At 45.6% G+C, this 20,478-nt stretch overlaps 1 pseudogene; it reads left to right on the top strand.

Moving 5' to 3' along the window:
* Positions 1 to 16,156: 16,156 nt before the first annotated feature.
* Positions 16,157 to 16,866, top strand: LOC126501321 (glutathione S-transferase omega-1-like; annotated as a pseudogene).
* The last annotated feature ends 3,612 nt before the right edge of the window (positions 16,867 to 20,478 follow it).

The following is a 20,478-nucleotide window of genomic DNA, read 5'->3' as shown; positions in this document are numbered from 1 at the left end:
ACAAATGTCCGCTGAGAAAGTCAACACAGAGGCAGGGAAAGCTATCTCCTGGTCCCCTCTAGTCCTGCCACCTGTGTCACCCTCTGAGAGAGACTTTCCTTGGTCACCTCTCCCATCACCCTCCAGGCTTTTCACACACTATTGCTATTCCTATTTCTCTCCAGCCCTTAACGTCACCTAACACAGTATGCATTGCATGCATTGTGCACCCCCTGACTAGCACGGATGTCTTGTGAATGCAAAGACCTGACCCTTTTTGTTTATTGCCATATCCAGAAGTAGGCCCAAGAAACCAGAGGTGTTCAATGCATTATGTACTGAGAAGGAAGGAAGGAGGCAAGGCAAGAAGACATACTGTACTGTGGTCTCCTGTTTGTTTTGGAAACGGAGCAGTTGCTTTAACCTAAAGGCTATGACTCTTGACGTTCAAGGTCTACTGATCCAATTTTTATCTATTACATTTATCAAATTAATACCTCTCATGGTGATGGTATCTTTGTATTAGTAGTTTCAGGGTAAGTGGATTGAAGGGGCAAATGCTATTGACCCAACTGAAAATACACAATCAAATCTCTCTGGAGCTAAGAGTTGATATGGAGCTTCCATCACAAGGCAAATACTGGCAGAGTGCTGCTGAGTGTCGGGGGCAGCTCCAAGTACAGTGTAGAGCACACTCTTCCTGCAAGCAAGAACTAGCATTCGTCCATTTTGTGGAGGGGACTATTAGTGAAGCAGCACTGAGTCAGTTTCTCCAGGTCAGGGAGCTGTAAGGTGGGAAATACAGAGTTGGCACTGAGCACAAGGAGATACAAGAGATGGGATAAAAGAATTCCAATCAAGCACTGTCTCTTAACATCTGGGTTGCACAGGCAAGCAAGTCAATATTTAGGCAGCAGTAACTTGAAGTATCAAGCAAAGGTCATGATGCTGTGGGTTGCATGATCACCCAAAAAATGTAAAGCAACTATACAGAAGGACACTACCCAAACCTGGAAGACAAGTGCCATTTCTCATTGCTTCCTTTACCTCCCTGGATGTGAAAGTCAATGGCATTATCAGTTGATGGGGTTCAGGGAATAGGGCTATGTCTTCATAGGTTAGTTCTTTGCCCCCCACCCCCTATAGCTTTGAACTAGGTCTTGTAGACCAGGCTGACCTCAAACTCACAGGGATTCACCTGCCTTCCGAGTGCTGGGATTAAAGGAGTGTGCCACCACCGCCCAGTTTCTAGGTTAGTTCTTAATTGTTGTTCATAATCAAAGCAGCCTGCTTGCTAAAGCTAAAGTTGGGAGTGAAAACACTCTTTTCCACGAAACTGCCTAGGCTCCCACGAAACCTTACTAGACCTGGATTGAGGTGGGAGGTCCTTGGACTTCCCACAGGGCAGGGAACCCTGATTGCTCTTTGGGCTGACGAGGGAGGGGGACTTGATTGGGGGAGGGGGAGGGAAAGGGGAGGTGGCGGTGGGGAAGAGACAGAAATCTTTAATAAATAAATAAATAAATAAAACACTCTTTTCTCAGGGATGGTGATGCTTTCCTCAGGCCCGAGCCAAGCCCAGATCTACACATTCTCTTTATTCTAATGGGGCCTGAGCAGGATGCTGGGCATCAAAGGCAGGGACATGAAGACACCTGCATCTTCTCCAAGGCCTTTCCAAACTAGGATCGGCCCTGCCAGTCCTTGAATTTGAAATGTCTCCCCCATCTCTCTGACCCAGTTAATCCAAACTTTTCAGACGCCTTCCTTGGGGAAGCCATTCTCTTTCCTTTTCTGAGCCAGGTCCCCAAACTCCCGTGCTTGTCACACTCGGAACATGGCTGGCTTATTGCAGTCACTGCTGAAATGAAGTCATTACTTGAGGCAATTGGCTAACTTCTCCTCTAAAATATAAGTCAGATGAGGTTGGGGACAGCTCCTGTCCCCAGTGCCCACTGTGCCTACAGCGTTAGGAATGTGGCAAGTCTTCACTAAATATTCTGAATCAAAGATGGCACCAATTAGGTCCTTTGGGAAAGCCTCCAGCTGTCTGATTTATGTGCCCTCTGAAAGACATCCCTGGTCCATTTTATTCCTGTACTGGAGCAAGTGGAATCTGAAGGGTCTCTGGAGAGAAAACATTAACATCACAGCTAGGATACGAGGACCCTGGTTTCTTTTCTCATGCATGTTGTAAGGTAAGAAATTCATACAATTAATCAAACCCATAGGCAAACCCATGGAACATTGAGTTAATTTAGATATAAAAGCCAGAAGGAAGAGGAGAGGGCATGTTGCTCATTCAGAGGGCAGAAAGACATCTAAGGACAAAAGTATCTCTGGGATTGCTGGAAGCTTTTCCATGGAAACCAAGTTGCACAGAGACATATCAGTGTTAACTGATGTTTCGCATTGGCCACAGGGACAAATCCTAACTTACTGCAAGTAGACAGAAGAGAGCTCACGCGCTACATTATTTATTACACAGCGCATCTGGCCCTGGAGCAATGATGATGTTCGGTTCCACCAGGATAGCTGTGGACTGCCTATTGTCGTTACAGAAAGGAAACTCGGAGTTTACCTTATGAAATATAAATTATCTGCCCATTAACTGCCGAGGAGCCCATGGAGCACTCCGCAGTGGTGATGCGGCAAGCTGGAAATAGACTTCTGGGTGTTCTACTTTCTACGCTGGGTCCAGTTAGGCCAGCAGGACCCATCCATTCATTCATTTTCCTACCCTAAGTAAAATATATGACAAGCTAACTCCTTTCACTGATGAAGCAGCTACAGCTTCCCAATGTCTAGGGAGAGAAACTTGGGTAGAAGACTGACTCTTTGGGCTACTTTACTCCATCAAGACAGACCGGGGAACCTTGCACACTTCACATCAGTAGAACAGGCTGAAAATTGAGGGAGACATACACGGGGCTCCTTTTCTCTTATTCATTCATGTGGTTACCTCCTCCCCTGAGAAGTCACCTTTATCTCCAAACTTTCATGCCTTTTCCTTCTTCCCTTGATCCTCCCCATTAGTCATCACACAGAGCATTCACTCACTAGGCCCTTCGTCTGGCAGGCACACTGTAATTTATCTGTGGAACATGGAGAGGGGTTCTTGTCCAGTCCCTGCATGGACAAATAAGTCTGTGGGTTTCCTTCAGTAGTCTTGGGGCCTCTGACTAGCCTGGGTCGGAAAATACTGGAAATACAGCCATTTCTCCTGGATGCTCAGCCTTCTTCAGTGCTCAGTGCAATCTTAGTTCAGATTTTCATCTGCCTGGAGAACCCTCCCCCGTCAACTCTCTCACCCGTTGCCCTTGCGCAACTCTTTGCCAGAACTCTGCATCCATTCAGTAATGGTTAGTGACGCTTGTCTCCCAACAGTCTTTCAATGGGCAAGTTACAGGCCTATGAGTCATCATTTTGTCCTCTGTTCTAAGCACGGTCCCTGCCACTCACTGTGTGTTTGTGGCTATAAGAACAAATCACCATGACTTTGACATTGTTCTCCACAGTCTAAGTTCATTTCTATCAGGTTCCCTTTTGCCAATTTCATTCATCCAATACCTTCTTGGTCTTCTGGGTTTAGTGGACCATGGTGATCAATTGCAGATGGGTGCTGCGGATAATGCTCTTGTGCACTGCCAAGATTTGTCACTCATATTGGTTTAATATAACACTGGTTGACTAGTAGCCAGGCAGGAAGTATAGGTGGGGTAACCAGACTAGAAGAATTCCAGAAGAGGAAAGACAGAGAAGCAGTCTTCACGCAGGCACAGAGGAAGCAAGATGAAAATGCCTCACTGAGAAAAGGTACCAAGCCACATTGCTAAATGTAGAGAAGAATTATTGGTTAATATGAGTTGTAAGAGCTAGTTAATAATCAGCCTGAGCTATTAGACCAAACAGGTTATAATTAATATAAGCCTCTATATGTTTCTTTGGAACTGAATGGTTGTGGGACCAGGTGGGACAAAAACGTCCATCTATAGACAGGGAGCAGAGCAAGTAGAGAGGACACACTCATGAGAATGCATGTGATTTTATTCCTATCCTTAATCCTTAAATCAGAGTTAGCCTCAGGGCCAGCCAAAAGCAAGAGCTCTTTCCGCAAGTGTCAAGGAGCCCATAGGTGCCCGTATAAAATGCCAGGCTCTAAGGGATACTGCCAATTCTCAAAAGCAATGCACAAGGGCTTAAGGCACTTGACACAACTGTGAAGAAAAGTATCCACATAGAACCCTTGTGTAGATATCCTCAGCCTTGAGGGCCACAGGCTGGAGGAGAAATGGCCAGGCCATTGAATGGACACACAAATGGCAAGCCAGTTTTGTAGGGCTGGCTGAGGAGCTTGGGTTTTGAATTCCAGTCCTCTCGGCATTTTCTATCACTTGAACTTAAAACATCCCTCAGAAGTTCATATCTTTTGGGAATGTTCCCCCATCAGGTGGTGTTATTTGGGAGGAGACCTTGAAACTTAGCTGGAGGAAGAGGGTCGCTCAGGTAGGTGTGTTGAGAGATGGTAGCCCGGCCCACTTTCCATCTTGCTTTCTGGTTCTTGTTCCTCTGTCATGTTAACAGATTCCACCACTTGCACCAATTGCTAGGGACTGAGCCAGTTCTCTGTGTTGCCTTGTGATGGCTCCACCCCTCTGCAAAATTAGGCTTCCACCTAATTTTCCTTAAGTGGTTTTCCTTAAGTGGTTTCTACTAGTTACTGTGACCACGTGTCCATAATTATGCAAAAAGTAACTCTTACAGCATCTAGCTGTCTCCATGCAGTCAGTGAACTGACTAGGTGAGGGACTGAGCCAAGGGATGGCTTGAACAACAGAGCTGGACTCCAGCTCTGCTCATGGGACTTTGAGAGGCTCTCTCTTACTCCTCCTCACTTGTGGATAGGTGAATAATTTACTGTCTCCTGTCTGACAATGGAGACAGGTGTGTGAGGGGAAATACAGGTGCTCTCCACACGCGGAGCAGATGGCTCCTCCAAACACATGTGCAGGCAACACAATCCAAGTGGAGTTCCAAAGGCAAGCTGCGATGCAGGTGCCTGGTCCTTTCATGGTTGTTATGAGGACAAAGATGGCCCCAGGGGTGCTGCCACCTGTGTGGCAAGAATGATGTACATCTTAGTATCATTGAGATATATATGAGGGCACTCCACTTAGCCCTGTCAGGTCAATACATCACCCAGTATGTGACAATATGCCACAGGCTAGGGATGAAAGAGCTGTTCAACAGAGGAAGGAAGGAGGACCAGAAATGCATGGTACAAGTTGTGGTTGTGGTAGTATCCTTGGGGGATCAGGTAACCCATCTTAAAAGACATAAAGGTTAGCCACATGAGCATAAAATGAAGAGGGTAGCTCTAGGGACGGCCACTGGGAAGACATGATGATCCGGATAGTTAGCTCTTGGTATAATCCCAGCACACAGGATGCAGTGGCCGGAGGACCACACAAGTTTCAGACCAGTCTGTGCTACAGAAGAAAACTATCTCAAGTCCAAAGCAAGAAGATGGGGTTGTAGCTCACTTGCTAGGGTCCCTGCCTAGAATTCACAAAACGCGGGAGTTCAATCTCCAACACCTGGTAAAAACAAGCATGGTTGTATAGGCTAATAATCTCCCACTGGGGAGGTAGAGGCATGAGGGTGAGAAACAAAGTTCTTCCTTGGTTCCCTAGTCAACCTGTTTCAAAGCCAACTGACCAAACAAAACTGGAGAGCAGAAGCAGAAATAAACACACACACACACACACACACAAAACAACAAATTTTCAGATTGGGGGTGAAGGCCTTCCTCAGGTCTTAAGTAATTAGTAAGTTGAAAAGGCAGATTCTACATCTGACTGTAAAGCCTGGGCACCCACTGTATGCAGCAAATTGCATGACAGACTCATGCTAGACCCTAAAGCAGTGGTTCTCAACCTGTGGGTCCTGACCCTTTGAGGGGGTCACCCAATACTATCAGGGAACACAGATACTTACATTATGATTCATAACGGTAGCAAAATTATAGTTATGAAGTAGTAGTGAAAATACTTGTATGTTTGGGGGTTACCACAACATGAGGAACTGTACTAATTGGTTTTAGCATTCGAAAGGTTGAGAACCCATGCTCTAGAGTGTCGGGGATTGCAGACTGGCAGATGGTGATGGCAGAAAGAAGGGAAGACCTAGCTAAGCCTTTTGGCTCTTGGTGCCAAACACAAGCTCTCTTGCCTGGCTTTGGGACTCGTCCCCATAAAGATGCTTGTCAGGGAGGGGCCCTGTCACACCCTAGGGATTTCAGAAGGACAGAGAGGAACACATATGGTGTCAGAAGAAAAGAACAGTAACAAGAAATAAAATAAAATATCCAGGCAGAATCCAGGATGAGAAAAAGATGGGGATGGAGGGGCAGGGGCAGAGAATTACAGAGGAAGCAGGAGGGCTGAGAAGGTGAGTGTTCCAGATTGAGGCTGGATTTCCCATCTCTCTACCAGTCTTGATAACAGAGCACCATGATTTCTCTCCATCTCAGCTCAACGAGTCAAGTCATGAAAGATGGAACAGACCCTGCTGGCCCCTTGCCCTCCTGTCCTCTCCTTTGCATCACACGGGGCAGGTTGTGTACCCTGCAGTACCCAGCTCCCTTCCTGATGGCTCTGTACTCAACATGGCCTTAACTGAGCAGAAGCGAGAATGCCAAAGGTTAAAATGCTGGGCCATTTACCCTTTCCCCCACCATCCAGATTCTGAGTATCTTCTTAGTTCTTGGCCTTGGTGAGCTTAGACTCTCCTCTTGTTGCCCCTTGTGATGGCCATAGCCACCTTTTCCTTGTTCCTCTCCATCCTGTTCTTCTGACTTCAAGCAGTACCTGTAACCAACTCTTTGGATTAAATCCTTCCTGGCTGAAATGCTTAAAACACTTTGGCTTCTCTCAAAGGACACACGGGCATCGTTTTAAACCATAGAAAGCTACCCGTTCTCAAGCCCGAAGAACTGTACAAGACAGGATTCAATTTTTAAAATACCTGCCCTTGAAGCAGGGTTCCCTATCAGATGTATAATTTAACAGTAAAAAATACAGCTTGAATAGAAGTTAAAGTGTTTAGAGGTAGGGAGGTCATCTTCAAAGAGCCATTCTGTTTCCTTAAAAGTGTTTCACAATGACTTAAGATGCATTATCATGCACAAGTCCATCAATATTTAATTTTCTTCTTAAAAAAATCCTCTTTGGGATTACCATTACAAAGGGAAAAAAAGGCTTTTATGCCAAGGGGGGAAAAACATCTCTAGTAATGTGGTTGGTTTTGCTGATATGTGTGTTAGCACAGTGTGGGCCAGTCGAGGTTATTTGGATGACTAGAACTCTTTTTAAATCCCTGCCTCTTCTTTATTTCACAAACTAAGCTTGCTGCTATCAGCAGGAAGGCAGAACATAAAACTTTGCAACAGCAGGGGATGTTCCCAAGTATTTGGCTAATCACTGGGTGTTCGCACAAGAGGGCAGTGCAAGAATTTCAATGCTTAGGAGGGGCTCTGCAAACTTCTCTTGTGACTCCTTGGGCAACCTAACACTTTGCCAGATGATACCACAGCAGCAGAATTCCGTGACTTAGTCCACCTCTGTTTGCCATTATACTCAGAGCCAATTTGTGGCTCTCTCCTAAGTGCTAAGTTTTAATAGACACTTTCATTCTTAATAATTAATCCTTTCCTTGAAGTGCTTTGATTTTTCTGATTCATATTCAGCTAAGTATAAATTTGGCGACCCTAAGCCTAGTGTGTCAATGCTCAGAGATCATTGGTATTCAGGTCCTCTGAGACTCCATTGGAAGGCGGTAGGCAGCGGTGTGCTGTAACACTCCATGAGGTATGTAACACTCCAGAAGATGCGTGACATCATTTGTCCCAAAAGACACACACATAACCTTAGTGGAAATGTGTTCTGTGTCCTGTGTGCTGGTCCCCACAAGCACCTTTGGCTCACAATGTAACCTTTTGTCTCTTGAGATTCGGACATCTTCCTGAGGAACCCTCAACCCCTTCCCTGCATCCACAGCTATCCTGAATCCTGACCTGAGCTTTCCCTTCATTGTCTCCGCAGGAAACAAGCCATCTCCTGGTGATCTGCAGTCCAGGTGGGGTGGGTTCTGAGCCCCACAGAGCAGGATCTCAGGCCCTGTGTTGAGTGCAGAGCCCAAGAAACCTCTCCAGGCAGGCAGACTGCTTCAGCATCTCAGAGCTGAGCTGAGCTCATCATTTCTGGAGTCTCTAGCTCACACCTCCAGTCGAACTGCAATAGGCAGTCATTCCCCCAGTCCTGGGCTCCATGACCATTTCAGGGCAATTCCGCATTCATCCTGTCGCTCCACAGCAGCCTGTGTTTCGGACTGATGCCACTCACATCTTCTCTTTTCTGCTTGGCTTTCTTCCTGCAGGAATTACGCAACCCCCTGTCCTCCTCTCACCTCTTCCTCCTGCGCTGCACCGCACCTCCAGCTCTGAAAAGCCATGAATACAAAGAGACAGCCGGCACTCCAGGATCCTGTTACTAATTCAATACATGCATATCTCTCTTTCTGGGAGGGTTGCAGACTTGCATTTTTTCTTGAGAACAACAGGGAAGCCAAAGAAGGCTTTCACTGCTTTCCCTGTGGACACATAGCATCTCGGAAACCTGGAAGGGCTTGAAGGGTCCAGTCCATCTTTTGCCATCCATTGTAGGAATAGGAACATCAAGGATGATACATGGACCGCGTGCATTAGGAAGGTAGCTGCCACTGGCTTCCATTTAGCAACCTCCAAACAGCTGGTCTCCCTCTCCTCAGCTCCGTTTCTTCCTTTGCAAAATAAGGTCATCGCTATCAATGGGCCAGTGTTTAGAGAAGATTAATATGATAGTGCCTCACAGAGGCCAGCCCTCAAGGTTCACTGACAGTTACAAGTAGCAATTGAAACATTTTTTGGATGATTTTGAGGATGGTCCCAAGCTCATGGTTGGAATCTTAACCTGTAACTATCAGAATTTGTGTCCTTGTGTAAAAGCAGGGTCCTTAAAGTGGTAATCAAGTTTAAATGATTTGATTAGACTGGGGTCCTAATCTCATAGGAATAGTGGTCCTATCTAAAGGAGAAATTTGAGCCGGGGATGAGCTTGGACTGTAAAAGTACCTGCCTAGCATGTATTAGCCCCTGAATTCAAAGTACACCATCCTGGGGGAGGGGAAATCTAAGCCCTCTGATTGTTGAAGCAGAGGGATGAGACGTTCAAAGTCATCATCTAGCTAGGCTCAAGGCAAGTCAGAGGTCAGCCTGGGACTATGTGAGATCAAGAAAAACTAAGCAAAAGCCACACAGGGGTAGGGTCAGGGGTTGAGTTCTGGGAAGAAAGTATCAATGAGGAATTATCTTGTTTGCCTTCACTGATGGGAAGACCCAGCCTGAAAGTGGGTGTCACCATCCCTTAGTGTTAGGCCCTAAACTAGAGCACAGAAAATCAGTTCTCTCTGTCCCTGATTTTTAATGTGATGTGGCCTGAGTTCCTATCCTGGCTTTTAGTTGATGACAGAGTGGAGCTTGGAAACATACTCCTTCGGTGTGTGTACTCCAATGGCAGGTACTCTAGCTGGTGGGCAATTAGCGCATTGAGAACCAAGACACTTGGATGTTCCAGACTCACTACCTGCACCCTCACTCACTACCACAAACCAGTGTGCAAGCTGTCTCTCGCCAGGCTCTCAATGACCGGTGTCTCCTTTCTTACGTCCTACAGCACCTGAGCTAGATGTTTACATCAGCTCACCCGGCCAGCCTGGTGAGCTTACTTACTTTGTCATTTCCTCAGTTTATCTGCTTAACCATTCAGAAGGCAATAGCTCTCTGGTACAGCCAGAGTGTGATTTCTGAAATCACAATTTTAAAAAGTACCAATAATAATAATAATAAATCCCATGGTGAAAATAACTGAGCACCTATCTTGAATATTGAGACCCATGTGACCTGGCACTTTCTTTATCTGGAAGCCATGCTAATCTCTCATTGAGCATTGTAAGAATAGAGTTAACTGACCATGTCCTGCTTGTTTCCTCCAGTCACAGCAGACTTCGGGCCCAGAAGGGCTCCTGTTCCACAAATCAACCTGAACACCAGTTTTAATAGCGTTAGTTCACGACTCTCCTCTCTCTCTCTCTCTCTCTCTCTCTCTCTCTCTCTCTCTCTCCTGTCTGTCTCTCTCTCTCTTTCTCTCACTGTCTCTCGCTCTCTTTCATTCTCTTAACCCTCTAATAATGTATATTTACACCAACTACCCACCTGGTATGGATGCCTGTACCTTCACGGATACCAAAATTCTTGTCTGTTAAATTCTCTTATATAAAACCACAACAGATTTTCACATGCATCTCCTCCATATCCCCTAAGTCATTCCTACATGCATTCTAACATCCAATACAGTGTAAAGGTTGTGAAATTGCTGTGTTGTTTAAGGAATAAAAAGCTAACCTCTACCTTTTCACTGTAGAATTAATTCTTTTCCCCAAATATTGACTGCTGGTGAATCTGCAGATCCCAATCTGGGACTACGAGGGCCAACTGTATTTGCTTTATCTCTGCCCCAGCCTTCTACCATCCCGAGAATTGTGAGCATGTCTCCCTCCCACGCATATTGCCTGCACTCAGCCTGGCATCTGCACATCCCTAGGTGTTCAGTGAATGTCTCTTTTGTGAATGAGTGGATCATGCTCACGGCTACTTGCTAGTACTTTACACTTCGCAGTTCATTCTAAAAGGCCAGCAGTACAGGAAGGGAGAAAGGGGGAGAAGAAAGATCCTACAGATGTCAGAGCTGTTCCACTGAGGGAGGGCTTCTGCCAACACTGACTAAACTCTCAAGGATTTGCTGCTCTCTCGGGGCCCTGAAATGGGGATGCAGCTGTTAGGGGAGAGCCATGGGTTTATATTCAGACAGAAGCAGACAGGCTCCTACATATATCTGGGTGTAGAGACAGACCAGCTTCACCCACTATAATTAAGAACGCCATGCTTTTCACAGAATCATCTGGAACCCGAACGCTAAGGCTGGCATAATAGACAGATGTGTCTGCAGCTCTCAAAGGGGCAGGTAGAGCTACTTCCCCTGTTGAATATAGGCTGCTTTCCCAAATAGAACCATATCCTGAAAATTAAAGGCCATCCTTCCTATTTATTCAAGCCCTGGCCCCGAGTTCTTCATCTCTATTCTGAGCTCTGAACTCACTGCCAAGGCTTCTGGTGAAGCCATTTGGACACGGAGAGGGCCACGCAGAAGGAGAGCTGACTTCCAAGCAGTTGCCGAGAAAGACCTCCTTGCCTGGGCCCCAGGAGGCTAATGGAATGGTCAAGAGCAGGCCTTGAGCCAGTTGTATCTACTGTCCGCCGGGCTCCATCTCCTGACATCCACCCAGCATTCCTGCGTGTGGTGACAGCCTGAAACACCGCCCGTCCCCACAATCTGCCTCTGGCATCATTCCAGGCTGTCCCCGGTGCCTGCATAGCTCCTGCTTCTATCCTGCTCCCTTTCCAGGTTTCACAATCCCTTTTGGCTTCATCCCCCTTTGGCTCCAATTCTTAGTGAACTCCTATGGGTCAGCAACTTGAGTTCAGAGGAGAAGGCTCAGTTTCTACCGTCAGTAAGCCATCGCCTATTCCTTTCCCCAGATCGTACCCACTCAGTCACCACCCTGGGTTTCTAACCCACAGAAGAATGCATCCACTACTCCTTGCCTTTGGGCTTTGTATGCTGAGAGCAAAGGAGAAGGTTGGAGAGATGGTCATCTCATAGCCAGGCATTGGTTTTTCCTTCTTGTTCTTGGTTGCTGTTTGTCCATCTGTCTTCCTTTCTTGGAGGCACTAATACAAGGGCAGTTGGGTTTCCCTTGGTTCTCAGTCTTATTAATAAAAAAAAATTTAAATAGACCCAATTGCAAGCACCATTTTACGCTAGCCTAAAAGAAAAACTGTAAGGGAGACAAGACGTAAACCTCAGCTGCTAGCCAGAGGATGGTACCAGAGGAGAGGAGGGGAAAAGCCCTAGCTAGGAAGCTGGCATAGAGATCAGCACATGGCAGACATGCTGCCACTGCCACATGGGGCATTCTGGGGAAGTGTAAAGGAGGTGTTTTAGGGTTTCTACTGCTGTGACAAAACACCCTGACCATAAATCAAGCTGGGGAGGAAAGGGTTTGTTTGGCTTATACTTCCACATTATAGGGCATCACTGAAAGAAGTCAGGTCACAAACTCAAACAGGGCAGGATCCCTGATACAGGCAGAAGCTGATACAGAGGCCATGGAGGGGTGCTGTTTACTGGCTTGCTTCCCATGGCTTGCTCAGTCTGCTTTCTTTTAGAACCTGAGATCACCAGCCCAGAGATGACACCAGATGCCACCCTTCCCCACTGATCACTAATTAAGAAAATGCCTTACAACTGATCCCATGAAGGCATTTCCTCAATGGAGGCTCCTTTCTCTCTGATGGCTCTAGCTGTGTCAAACTGACACACAAAACCACCCCGGACAACTGACCCCATGTCAACTTGACACACAAACACATCACTATTAAGCCACAACCCTTCCTTTCTTATTCATCACCCAGGTATCACATTAAAAATATAAGTAATTTTAAAGTCCCACAGTTGTTATGAATTCGAATGCATAAAAATTTCAGTCCCTTTAAAATAGCCATTTTTTAAAAATTCAAAGTCTCTCAACTGTGCCTCACTTCAAGAGGGGAAAATCAGCCCAGTCACAAATCAAGTCAAAGCAACCAAATTCCAGCCAATGTCTGGGACCTACTCACCATCTTCTGGGCTCCTCCAAAGGATGTGGGTCACTTCTCCAGCTTCGCCCTCTGAAGCACACACAGCTTGTCTTCTAATGCTGGCTGGCTCTACTACTGCTGTTTTTGATGGTCTTCCCATGATACTGCCATCTCCAAGATGCAGGGTCTTCTGCTACATCTAGGCTGCCCTTTCACCAGTAGGCTCTCCACATGGTGCCAAGCCTCAGTTTCTTTGCATGACCTCTTTAGTTGGCACCTACCACTCAGGCTGCTTTACCAATAGCCTCTCGCAGTACCAAGCCTCGGCTGCTCTCCATGACCCCTTCAAGCTTTCAAAACCAGCATCACCTGGGTGGTGCTGGAACATTGCTATGTCTGGCTGCCAGCACGAGGGACATAGCTTGGCCACCTGTGGAACTTATCTTCTCTGGGCTCTCAGGAAATACTCAGAAGATGTCACCTCCATAATGTTGGTCTCCTCTTAACCATCACTAATTTCTTAGCTCCATCCGACCAGCGTCAAGTATCCTGACAAAGCAAACTTTTGCTTTGGCAGTTCTGGGATCTTGTTCATCACAGCTGATTCTTCAGCCCCAGCTAATCAGAACCATGGAATCTTAATTCAAAATAACACCATTAGTCTTTAAACTTCCCACTGAAACTCTGCAAAGTCAAGCCTCCATCTTCTCAACATTCTTAGCGTCCAAGCTCCTAAAGAACATCTCATTGAACTCTTAACACTGAATAGTTCTTTTAGCCCAAAGTTCCAAAGTCTTTCCCTAATCCTCCGCAAAACATGGTCAGGTCTGTCTCAGCAACATGTGACTGTGCTGGTACCAATTTCTGTCTTAGTTAGGGTTTCTGTTGCTGCAACAAAATACCATGACCATAAAGAAAATTGGGGAGGAAAGAGTTTATTTGGCTTACTCTTCCAGATCATAATCCATCATCGGAGAGGACAGAACAGGAACTCAAGCAGAGCTAGAACCTGGAGGGGAACTGCCTACTGGCTTGTTTCCTCTGACATGCTCACCAATCCAGGGATGGCACTGCCCACCATGGGCTGGGCCCTCCCCCACTGATCACTAATTGAGAAAATGCCTTACAGCTGGATCCGACGAAGGCCTTTCCCCAACTGAGGCTCCTTCCTCTCTGATGACTCTAAGTTGTGTCAAGGAGACACACAAAAACCAGCCAGTCCAGAAGCCAAAATGTTGGGGATTGGGGGAGCTCAAACTATTAAGGAAAGCACGTTTAGAAAGAAGATGGACAGGAAGGGAAAGGGGAAAGTTACACTTTTCTGGAAAGTAATACACTCAGCCCTCCCATGGCTGTACAACCCACAAGCTTCGGCATGCACTAAGGGTGGGGATCAGAAGGAAAAAGAACAGTAACTCATTAAGGAACTAATATCCCACCCATCTCTTTAGCATGGCTTAAGTAGCAGTCCCTTAGCCAAAGGGATTGTCTCAGCCCAGTGGGAATGTTAGAACTTCACTCGGGCCAGGTATTCGATTCCCTTGACCAGGTGGTGGTGGTGATGGTGGTGGTGGTGGTGGTGGTGGTGATGGTGGTGGTGACGGTGGTGGTAGCAGTGGTGGCAGGGGTGCCTGGAACCTGCTATATAGACCTAGCTGGCCTCTAATTCAGAGATCCTTCTGCCTCTGCCTCCCCATTACTGGGATTAAATGTGGGTACCGCTATATCTGATGTCTTAGCCAGGGATGTTATAACTCGCCTTTTCTGGCTGTGGGCTGTGTGGAAGGCTATTATACCAGGGTGATTGGTTGTACCCTCAAACTCTTTCCTGTGTTTTGTCTTTCTCTGATCATCTTTTTTTAGCCTTCATTTTAAAGCTTTCAAAGCCCGGGTAGAAAGGATGGGAAAATGTGACTATAGCCAGTGAAAGTCTTGATCTTCAGAAACAGACGTCATCTGCACCCGTGGAGCATGCTTTGTGTTCCGCGTGAGCTCTCGAGATAGGGAATCATTTGAGTGCTTTCTTGTTCCTGAAGTGTAATCAGTTCTTGGAATATCTTAACACATCCCAGGAACACAGAGAGGCAGGGTGAGGAACATGCTAGAGGTATTCTGGTCTAATGTTTACATATGAATGATGGGTATACAGAATCCAGTGTTCAAACTCACCCGAGTTATGCGTGAGAAGAAGCCAAAGACAAGATCTTCCGAGTTATGTGTAAGAAGAAGCCAAAGACAAGATCTTTCACTCCATAAGGAACTTGTTTCCTAAGTACCTACAACATTCACAAAAGGGCAGAGCAGAAAAGCAGTTGCGAGAGTGGGCTTCGCATGAAGACAGCCCCAGGTTCCAGGGCTCCTCCTACCGTGTTCAGCCAGGTCACGGCAGAACTTTATGATTAAAGACTCCATTTGCCTGCCAGAAAGTTTGATTACCTATACAGTCCTGTGTCAATAATGACATGGATATTTTGAAAACTGGGTCATTAGGTGAAATTTGTTTTATAGGAGCACGTGAGAGTATATTTACACAAACCAAGGTAGGCACAACATCCAGATGCAGCGCATCTTGTGGATTCACCATGCATGTCCATGTCCATCCTTACCAAAATGTTCTTAAGTAACCCACGGCTGTATTTACCTGAGAGATCTTACAGAGTGCTTCACATACAAAGTTCCATCACCGTCTTGTGTGTTTGTGTGCAATCTCAGATTGCCATCACCACGGGTAGAGGTACACACATGTATATTTAGGTGTTAATACGCAGGCACAGTAATCAAACTGTGAAAAGGCTGCCTTGGAAGCCTAGAACCTGAGATGTGTTCACATTGCTTGTTGGGATGGCAGACACAGTATAAAGAGTGCATGTTGTGTTCACAGATGAGGCTGAAATAAGGTTTAGCGAGGCAACACACAGGCAATACTGCCCACATGCCTACAATCACTGTGGATTTGATTTTTAAATTAATTTTTGACTGTTACACCTTCAGAAACTCTTTGCTGTTACCATAATTTCCATCGCCCCTCAAAAAAGATTCAGAAATGTCATTCTCTTTACAGCTCTGTGAGATAGAAGTTCAAAATTAAGATATTGGTATGGCTGGGCTCCTGTCAGGGTCTCTCAGAGAATGCCCTTCTTGCCTCTTCCAGCTTCTGCCAGGCCCAGAAGCCCCTGGGCTTTTGGTAGCACAATTCCAATTTCTCCTCTGTCTCTGTCTGAAACCTCAGCAGATTCCCTGTAGCAACTGTTTGTCCTCTTAGTAGCTCTTTGCAGGCAATGTAGGTTGGTCTTTGAGTCATGTGCCTCAAGATTCTATCACTTGCTGGAGCCACACACAAACAAAAATGGGACCCTTGTGGCTCTCAGCCTGCACAGCACAATGATGTCCTTAGTATCTGCCCGGAGCTTGAGGAAAGGAAGTAGGCCCCACCCCCTCCATCTAGGAGGGCAAAATCCATGTCTACAGTGTGAGGTTCTGCCCCTTCATTCAAAAGGTGCTGATGGTCCTGAAGCCCAAGGGAATCTGGCCTGAACTCATTTATCTCAATCTGAAAAACAAGCCCGAGTAATTCTTCAAGAAGAATTGGACTGGGCTGGTGCCAGTTCTGGGGGACAGTCAGGGTCACTTGATCCCCAAATCTATCATCACTTGTGAGTACCTGGAGGAGGAATACCAAGAGAAGTTGTTTACAGATGACCCTTACGGGAAAGTTTGCCAGAGGATGACCTTCGAGAGATTCTCTGAGGTTCTGCCTTTGCTTACAAGCTTACTGGGGTGGAGAAAAGGAAGGAGGACTTTCTGGCATAAAAAAAAAATTGAGAAACGAATTCCAAAAGTTAGAGGAGGTGATGACTAATCAGAAGGCAGCCTTCTTTGGTGGGGATTCTCTCTCTACGATTGATTACATTATGTGGCCTTGGTTTCAATGACTGTCATCATTGGAACTCAATGAGTATGTAGCCCACACTCTTAAGTTCTGGAGAGCAATCATGCAGAAAGATCCCATAGTAGCATCCCACTTAACTGATGCTAAGACTACCATAAGTCTCTTCCTGCAGGACAGCCCTGAGGTCAGTAACTATGGGCTCTGAATGGCAGGAGTCCTCAGGGAATGATGTTTTCTTGATATGTGTTAACCGTATTGTAAAGATCAGCCCACCTAAAGCCTGTAACCCAGGCCAGTCATGTTGCAAAGCAGATAGGATTTCTAGGTGACAGTCTTGAGGCACAGCCCCTTCTTAGGGGAGCACCAGGATTTTACTCTTCAGACCTTCTGCCTATTGAATGACACACCTTGTCAGGGTGACTTCCGGTCAGACAACTGTAGATGCTGATCACACCCACAAAATATCTTCACGACAACTTCTAGACTAGCAATTGGCCAGACGCCTGGGTCCACAGCCTTGCCAGCCTGACCCCTACCTAGATGAAGGTTCACTCAGCCCTCAAAGGAAAAGCTTGGAGCAGGTGACAAGAGCTAGTGTCTGCATCTAGTTTGTCCTCATTTGCTTCATTTCCCCAGTGCTCCCCCACCTCTCAGTCCAGATTCCCGACTCTGGGCTCTGCTTAATTCTCTGGGCAATGTTCTGAGCTGGCATCACTGCTTTGCACAGCTTTGTAGGGGGAGGAGCCTTGATCGTGTTATAACAAACAAGCCACTCCGAATAGAAGACACCTCAGGAAGATACCTACCGAGGCGACTGGGAAGAGAAATACCTGCATATGTGATGTAAGCAAAAATGGGTAATGAAACGGGTAAGACATACATATGCCAGTAGCAAACAGAAGGCCTCTGAAGCACCACAGTTCCGACCCCGTGAGTCAATTGAGTTACCTGAGGAACAAATTGAACACCAACAGAATGGAGGGATGTAATGAGCACACACAGATGCCACTTGCACACTCTACAGATGGCGGCTTTTCTTTCTCCTCCCAAACATTTTGTTTTCTTTCGGCATAATGTCTTCCTGATATTTCGGATTCATGCTGGGGCTTTTTCATGAAATGAAATTACAGCGGCTTAAAATTACATCAATAATTATACTCTGCTCAGACAAGAAGGGTGGCGTGTTCCAAGATGCTAGCAGGACCTCTCTCAACAGTGGGAAAGCAATTTCTCTGTGTGGAGTAATTATATGTAGAACGTTCTAGTAAGAGAGTCAGAGGCGAGATGTGTGGGAGAGAGAGGCCAGGGAGACCTGGGGAATTTCACCGGTTAACTTGTAACAGTAATAACTTAGAAGTAACAATATGGCCACCTCACAGGTTTAGGGTGGTTGAATGAGAAGGGTTACATGCTTTGTAAAGAATATTCCAGAATTCTAAGCCCTTATTGGGACTCCTTAGAAGTTGTTTATATGACAGTTTGGTTCCATGATTTTTCTTTTTTCCTTCTGTGCTCTTCTGAGAAGCCTCTGTCTCCCTCCAGCCTGGGATTGCCATGTACCCTGCTTGGAGTTGGTAGATAAAACAAAGAACGAGAAGGAGGCTTGAGAGGTAGTTAAGGGGTGGAGGTGTTTTTACTACTACCTGCCAGCCTGGTCTTCAGAGACTCCAAGAGACTCAGTTGGAGTCAGTAGACTCGGAGAAGTATGATTAAACCCCATGGCAGTTATCTGGGCGCACCCACCAGGTCCTGAGAAGAAAGGTTTGTTGAGTTAGACCTCTATGTCTGCTAGATCCAGGATGACCACAAACTTGCTACAAAGTTGAGGATGACCTTGAACATTTCATGCTTTTGCCTCTACCTCCTGCTTTAAGGATTATAATTAAGCCCCACCATGCCAAATTCGTGTGGAGATGTTCTGAAAAGAACCCAGGGCTTTCTGCATGCTAGACAAGCCCTCTACCAACTGAGCAACATTTCCAGCCAAGCCATTGAGTTTCACAGTGATCAGCCGAACAGTAATTTGTGACATCCACTAACTCATTAACTGAGTAAGGGGGACCATGTAAGCCAGTCTACCCAGACACACTGTGTGCTTGCTGCTTTGATGTCTCCAGCGCTCCAAATTTCTCATTTCCTTTTCTCTTATAAAAAGTATTAGAACTATACTTGTTGAGCTCAGTTGAATTGGGTGGACCTTCTTCTTCTAGTGAAAATTTTTTTTTCATGATCTATATAGTAGCGCTGACCTGCATACAGTCATAAGCAACTACATTTTAACATGATTAAACCTGAAAGATAAGCAAACATGATCTCTCTCTCTCTCTCTCTCTCTCTCTCTCTCTCTCTCTCTCTCTCTCTCTCTCTCTCTCTCTCAACTCTTTCCAGATGAGTTGCTTTTCATGAATCACCTTGGATGACAGAATGTAGAAAACTCGATTATTCTTTGCTGCTAGGATATATGGAGCCCCAACTTTTCCTATTTGTGAGTATGGCCTTGAACCTGCTCCTTCCAGTCATTTGGTATAGTAACAGTGTGCTCTGACCACAGTGGGGTTCCCAAGAGTGCACAGTTGATCTCAGCTGTCACCTCGATGAGTTCTAGAACCACCTGGAGATGGGGCTCTGGGCGTGCCTTTTGGTGGGTATCTAGGTAAGGCCTACTGAGGAAGGAAGGAAGAACCAACCGCTGTGGGTGGCATCCTTCCCTCCACTGAGAGCAAACACTCTCTTCCTGCTTCCTGCATGGGAACACAGTGTGACCCGCTGCTTCCATTTCTCTCTGCCTAGATTTCCCTGTCATGATGAACTTGTACCTTTGAACTGTGAGCTGAAGCAAACTCTTCTTGTTTTAAGTTACTTCTTTCAGGCTATTTTTTTTTTCACAGCAACAGGAAAAGAAATTAAGAACCAGGTATGTAGGCCCCCAGTCAGAGAAGTGTCTAGGAAATAAGAAAAATGTAGGTCAGGTGGATGTAGGATAGATTTTGGAACACAGTCTAAGAAATCCTGCATAAATGGTTATACAGAAAAGAATGTATGTACTACTTAAGGCAAAATTATAATTATTTTTGAGATATTTTATTTTAGCATATATCCCTTTGCTATTAACTATATGAACATCAAGAAAATCGTATCCTGCATTAATTATGTGCAAGTATGACAGAGAGATATGATTAGATAGATAGATAGATAGATAGATAGATAGATAGATAGATAGACAGACAGACAGGTATGTAGATAGATGATAGTAGGTAGATAGATTATAGAATATATAGTCTATAAACCTATATACTTTTGTTTATCAAGAAAGTTGATTATGATATGACCCAAAATGTTTATCATCAACACTTATGCTCTAAGACAGAGGCCATTGTGATGTCACTAACCACAGAAAAACAAAAAAAGCAGTTAGCTTGAAGAAACTTCAGCACTCACTTCAGAATTATTATGAGAAAAGAAAAAGGCCTGTCTACTGTGATTTAATCCACAGAGTGGCAGTGGGGTGACCACAGTCACAGTATAAATCATCACTCTGTAGTTAAAGCAAATTGATGTTCAAATTAGTTCTGATTTATTTGCTTATTTAAGCGAAAGCCTCACTGGGCAGCACAGACTAGGCTGGCATTCACTGTGTAGTACAGGCTGACCTTCTGACCTTGAATTCAAGACTGTCCTTTCACCTCAGTCTCCCAAAGTCGAGGGTTAGAGGTTCACCCCCACACCAGTTAACTCCTCTCATTTTGTTCCTCATTTCTTATGCCTATACCAAAAGGAACCTAAGATTTTCTTTTTTTTTTTTTTGGGACTTTTTTTT

Source organism: Alexandromys fortis, unplaced genomic scaffold (genome assembly GCF_014885135.2).
Source record: "Alexandromys fortis isolate MF-2015 unplaced genomic scaffold, M_Fortis_MF-2015_v1.1 scaffold_30, whole genome shotgun sequence".
Lineage (NCBI taxonomy): Eukaryota > Metazoa > Chordata > Mammalia > Rodentia > Cricetidae > Alexandromys > Alexandromys fortis.
Note: the sequence above shows the minus strand (reverse complement) of the source record. Positions and strands in the feature narration are given on the sequence as shown.